Genomic DNA, 6,735 nt, shown 5'->3' with positions numbered 1-6,735 from the left:
TCCCTCCCCCCTCCCCCCACCCCACAACAGTCCCTGGAGCGTGATGTTCCCCTTCCTGTGTCCATGAGTTCTCATTGTTCAATTCCCACCTATGAGTGAGAACATGCGGTGTTTGGTTTTTTGTCCTTGTGATAGTTTACTGAGAATGATGTTTTCCAGTTTCATCCATGTCCCTACAAAGGACACGAACTCATCATTTTTTATGGCTGCATAGTATTCCATGGTGTATATGTGCCACATTTTCTTAATCCAGTCTATCGTTGTTGGACATTTGGGTTGGTTCCAACTCTTTGCTATTGTGAATAGTGCCGCAATAAACATACGTGTGCATGTGTCTTTATAGCAGCATGATTTATAGTCCTTTGGGTATATACCCAGTAATGGGATGGCTGGGTCAAACGGTATTTCTAGTTCTAGATCCCTGAGGAATCGCCACACTGACTTCCACAATGGTTGAACTAGTTTACAGTCCCACCAACAGTGTAAAAGTGTTCCTATTTCTCCACATCCTCTCCAGCACCTGTTGTTTCCTGATTTTTTAATGATGGCCATTCTAACTGGTGTGAGATGGTATCTCACTGTGGTTTTGATTTGCATTTCTCTGATGGCCAGTGATGAGGAGCATTTCTTCATGTGTTTTTTGGCTGCATAAATGTCTTCTTTTGAGAAGTGTCTATTCATGTCCTCTGCCCACTTTTTGATGGGGTTGTTTGTTTTTTTCTTGTAAATTTGTTTGAGTTCATTGTAGATTCTGGATATTAGCCCTTTGTCAGATGAGTAGGTTGCAAAAATTTTCTCCCATTGTGTAGGTTGCCTGTTCACTCTGATGATAGTTTCTTTTGCTGTGCAGAAGCTCTTTAGTTTAATGAGATCCCATTTGTCGATTTTGGCTTTTGTTACCATTGCTTTTGGTGTTTTAGACATGAAGTCCTTGCCCACGCCTATGTCCTGAATGGTATTGCCTAGGTTTTCTTGTAGGATTTTAATGGTTTTAGGTCTAACATATAAAAAAAAAAAAAAAAAAAAAAAAAAATGTTTATTTTTAATATTTCTTTAAATTTAACATAAAGCTTATATTTCAGAAAAAAAAAAAAAAGATACAGAGCATGCCCGGGTGCAGTGGTTCACGCTTGTAATCCCAGCACTTCGGGAGGGCGGGGTGGGCAGATTACTTGAGATCAGGAGTTCGAGACCAGCGTGGCCAACATGGAGAAACCCCGTCTCTACTAAAAATACAAAAATTAGCCGGGCATAGCACTTATTAAGCTATGTGACCTTCTGTAAGTCATATAACCTTTCTGTGTCTCAGGCTACTCAAGAGTAAACTGGGAATACCTGCATTATCTAACTCACTTGATTGCTATGATTAAATGGACAAATACATGTAAAGCACTTAGAATAGTGCCTGTCACGTGGTTAAGTGGTATATATCTTTTAGTTGTTGTTGGTAATGACTTCAAATTACTTTTAAAATGTAAAGGCATATCTGGTTCAAGAAGAAGATGGTGAACTAGGAATAGCTGCTGGTTTCCTTCCCAAACCAAACCTTGCAGATGCCACAGAGGAGGTGGGAAGTGGCTGGAGTTCAGAACAGTTCCCAGTAACAAAACCCTTGATGGTTTGGCCCCACTGAGGGATGAGACGGCTTAGAGTGGGAAAAGGTCAGAGGCCACAGATGGAGGATCAGCCCAGGTGGAGCTTTCTCAGTTGCATTCTTGTTTTCTCCTTGTTTTCTGGAAGGCTTATTACCTGTTCTGTAAACATACAGAGCAGACACTTGGCAGGGCTGGCCCAGTGCTAGCCCAAAGTGGCGTGAAAACCTTAAGAAATAGGGGGCTTGGAAAGCTCCTAAAAAAAGTGCAGACTCATCAAAGCTGGCCAGTAACTGAGCATTCCTTTCCTACCTCTTCCTCTGCCCTCTGAGCTAGACGAGTACAACCAATATCACCCACCCGTAGACTCCCTGCACTCTGTAAGGCAGAAATCCTGTAAGCGTCTCTGGGGGCTAATAGGCTAGGAACTGGAAAGAATTGGCTCAGCTCAGCTCTAGAGGCTCTGTATCCTATGACCTATCAATCCAGAAACCCTGAAACTCACATGTAGTGTCTGGCGTGACACATTTTTCCCAGGGACAAAGAGTTATATAGACAAACTATCAGATAGGCCAGGCACGGTGGCTCATGCCTGTAATCCTAGCACTTTGGAAGGCCAAGGCGGGGGGATCACCTGAGGTCAGGAGTTCGAGAACAGCCTGGCCAACATGGTGAAACTCTGTCTCTTCTAAAAGTACAAAAATTAGCCCGGTGTGGTGGTGTGCACTGGTAGCCCTAGCTACTGGGGAGGCTGAGGCAGTAGAATCGCTTGAACCCAAGAGTCGGAGGTTACAGTGAGCCAGGATTACGCCATCGCACTCCAGCCTGAGTGACAAAGTGAGACTCTGTCTCAAAAAAAAAAAAAAAAATTCCTTTCTTTCAACACTTTGGAGTTATTACACCATCGTATCCTTGCCTCCAGTGTGGTGTTTGAGAGACTCGATGTCAGTTTAATTATTTTTCCTCTGTAAGTAACCTGCTATTTCTCTCTGATCATTTTAAAAATACTTTTTCTTTCTTTCACAATTTTACATTTCACTGAACCTGTGTATGTGTGTACTTATAATACCTTTAAATCTTAAGTCATTTTTCTAAATCTGAGAAATTCTCTTTCATTACTTATTTAAGTACACTCTCCTAATGACTATATTCTCTTCTTATAAGGCTACTATTAGATGTGTTTTGACATTTATTCTTTTATCCTCCCTATTAATTAATTTTTCTTTCATTTACTCCATCTGTATCCATTACCGATTAGTTTTATGAATTCTTTAGACTCAGGTCAGCAATTGCCTTTTCAACTATATCCGTTTTAATATCCAACCTATTTCACTGAATTATTTATTTGAGCATTTAATGTTTTCATATCCAATCTATCCAATAGGTTTTTTTTTTTTATTTATTTATGATGGAGTCTCGCTCTGTCGCCCAGGCTGGAGTGCAGTGGCACGATCTTGGCTCAATGCACCTCGCCTCCCAAGTCCAAGCAATTCTCCTGCTTCAGTAGATAATTAAAAAAAAAAAAAGCTGCATGTGGTGGTGTGTACCTGTAGTCACGGCCACTCAGGAGGCTGGGGCAGGAGGATTGCTTGGGCCCTGGAGTTTGAGGCTGCAGTGAGCTAGGATTGGGTCACTGCACTCTAGCCTGAGTGACAAAGTGAGACTTTGTCTCTGAAAATTAAAAAAAAAAAAAGATCGTAGGCACGATTTTACTCAGAAGGTGGAGTACTATGAGATGTACATGGGCCACTGCAATGGGTTTTTGTGGGAGGAGAGATATTGGGATCGACTTGGACTCCACCAAAGACAAGTGGGGATTTATAGTCAAGAGTAGGGTCAGGGGGTCAGAAGATGGGAAATTACTCGGAGGAGACATCAGGTGCAGGGGGATTCTGGCTAAACAGACTTGACAGGAATTTTGCTGAAACAGGCTTAATGGGCAGAGTCCCTGGATGGGGAGGTGTGAGCCACCTCACCTGGCCAACAGGCTTTGTTTAATATGTCAGTTTTCATAAGTAATCTAGGTATAATTGTCAAAAATGAATAGAGGTAAATGTGAGATTCATGTTTATAAATGAACTTTTCATGTAATTGGAAATCTTTTTTCTCTTGCTCTTATCATATGAAGATGAAATATTAAAGTTATGTTATGTTAGAGTAAGTAATAGGTACTCATTAAATGTCGGGATCATTTCCAACTAAGAAAACAGCTGAAACAAATCGCTAAACATAAATACAAGTTTGTTCTTGGCCCTTAAGTTTTATAAAACACAAAAGATATTTGGATCTGTTAATAAAACGCCCTGTTCTACATTGAAAATTGTTCTGGCTGGGCGTGGTGCCTCACGCCTGTAATCCCAGCACTTTGGGAGGCTGAGGCGGGTGGATCACGAGGTCAAGAGATCGAGACCATCCTGGTCAACATGGTGAAACCCTGTCTCTACTAAAAATACAAAAATTAGCCAGGCACGGTGGCGGGCGCCTGTAGTACCAGCTACTTGGGAGGCTGAGTCAGGAGAATCACTTGAACCCGGGAGGCGGAGGTTGCAGTGAGCCTAGATTGCGCCACTGCACTCCAGCCTGGGCGACAGAGCGAGACTCCATCTCAAAAAAAAAAATGGTTGTATAAAAATATTTTTAAAGATTATAAAATATATATTCATGAGATGTTAATATATAACAATTCCAAACTACTTTCTAGATAATTACTAAAAATTAAGGTTACGGCCGGGCACGGTGGCTCATGACAGTAATCTCAGCACTTTGGGAGGCCAAGGTGGATGGATCACGAAGTCAGGAGTTCGAGACCAGCTTTGCCAACATGGTGAAACCCCGTCTCTACTAAAAGTAAAAAATTAGCCCTGCGTGGTGGCCCGCGCCTGTAATCCCAGCTACTCGGGAGCCTGAGGCAGGAGAATCATTGGAACCCGGGAAGTGGAGGTTGCAGTGAGCCAAGATTGCGCCACTGTACTCCAGCCTGGGCAACAGAGCAAGACTCTGTCTCAAAAAAAAAAAAAAATTAAGGTTACTAAAAATTAAAAGTTCTTGGTATATAGTTCCGTATACAAAATGTACAAAAAACAATTTTTATATCACAAAATTTTGTGTGGTCTGAGAGATAAATATGTTTTTATCCTAAAATATAAAATGATTGGTTGCCTTAGTATAAAAAAAATAGTTTAGCCCAGGTGCGGTGGCTCAGGCCTGTAATCTCAGCACTTTGGGAGGCAGAGGTGGGCAGTTCCTGATGTCAAGAGATTGAGACCATCCCGAACAACATGGTGAAATTCTGACTCTACTAAAAATACAAAAATGAGCTGGACGTGGTGACTCTTGCCTGCAGTTTCAGTTATTTGGGAGGCTGAGGCAGGAGAATCGCTTGAACCCAGGAGGCGGAGGTTGCAGCAAACTGAGATCGCGCCTCTGCACTCCAGCCTGGCAACAGAGTGAGACTACGTCTCAAAAAAAAAAAAAAGTCTATGGCCATGCCACCTGAATATGCCAAACCTTGTCTGATCTCAGAAGTTAAACAGGGTCAGGCTTGGTTAGCACTTGGATTGGAGTCCAATATAAAAACGAAAAATTATAGAACTAAGACTGGGGGTAAAAACACGATGGAATGTCTACACACATTGTTGACGTTTATGAAGGATGAGCTTTGGGAAGGGAGTCTTATATATGATCAGATTGGTTGGGATTGAAAAGAAATGGTTTATCAATTTTTCTAAAAATCTAACATTAGTGTCAAGGGTGAACTGAAGCAGGATGAGTCTGCTCCTCTAGGTTTGAAATAGGTTTTCTTAACAGGTTGATCTATTTTTCTCGATCTTTTAAATAATCAGTCTAAAAAACGGGGATTTTCTTCTAAGATAGTTTCTTAACTGCGTTTATTAGGTTTTTGTTTTTGTTTTTGTTTTGTTTTCTGAGACGGAGTCTTGCTCTGTCGCCCAGGCTGGAGTGCAGTGGTGCGATCCAGCCACTGCAGTGAGCAAGGTTGCTCACTGCAACCTCCATGTCCCAGGTTCAAGTGATTCTACTGCCTCAGCCTCCTGAGTAGCTTGGATTACAGGTGCCCACCACTACGCCCGGCTAATTTTTGTATTTTTAGTACAGACGGGGTTTCACCATGTTGGCCAGGCTGGTCTCGAATTCCTGACCTCAAGTGATCTGCCTGCCTTGGCATCCCAAAGTCCTGGGATTACAGGCCTAAGCCACTGTACTCAGCTATAATTAGCAATTGTTTAATAAATTTAGTTTGTACAATGGTTTTGAACGAGGATCCCAAGCCTAGGGGCCACCAGCTAAACAAATCTAAAGACTATGGGGCAATTGAATGAGACCTCTTATAGTCTTTGAGTAGCATATTAGGACTGGGTTGAAGTAAAGCAGAGTGCCAACTCTATAAAAGGGACCACTAGGTGAAGGAAAGGATTTGGAGGTCAGGTTCTGTCAAGTGAAAAATGTAGACATTCAGGGGGTAAGAGTCTCATTGTGATAGGAAGACTTATTCTGGCATCTTGGGAAAAACTGTCTACAGTGTGGAAACATCAACTTCTCATCCTGATTTGTCGTTCAAATGTCTCTGGTTATGGCATTGGACAGTTTGGTGGACTTTTTGTGTGGTCCATACATCAAGCACAAGACTTGTTCTTTAAAATTTATGCAGTTTTACCTTATAGGACTTGTAAATCCAAAATAAAATCCTAAGCCCCCTGCCCCCAACCATCTGAATAGACGTCCTCCTAAGCCAGGGCTCTTCTAAAATTTAACTGGAGAGAGGGTTTCAGGCCATGACCGGAAGTGGGGGTCAGGCATGCCTCGTTATACCTCTCTGGCATCAACATCAACACAGACTTGAAGCGTGATAAGAAACACGTTGGCCACGCCTGGTGGCGCACCCCTGTAATCCCAGCACTTTAGGGGGCCAAGGAGGGCGGATCACGAGGTCAGGAGATCAACACCATCCTGGCTAACACAGTGAAACCCTGTCTCTACTAAAAATACAAAAGATTAGCTGGGAGTAGTGGCACGCGCCTGTAGTCTCAGCTACTCTGGAGGCTCAGGCAGGAGAATCGCTTGAACCCGGGAGCCGGAGGTTGAAGTGAGCGGAGAAGGAGCCACTGCACTCTAGCCTGGCGACATA

The sequence above is a fragment of the Symphalangus syndactylus genome, chromosome X (genome assembly GCF_028878055.3).
Source record: "Symphalangus syndactylus isolate Jambi chromosome X, NHGRI_mSymSyn1-v2.1_pri, whole genome shotgun sequence".
Classification (NCBI taxonomy): Eukaryota; Metazoa; Chordata; class Mammalia; order Primates; family Hylobatidae; genus Symphalangus; species Symphalangus syndactylus.
This window is presented reverse-complemented; position numbering follows the sequence as displayed.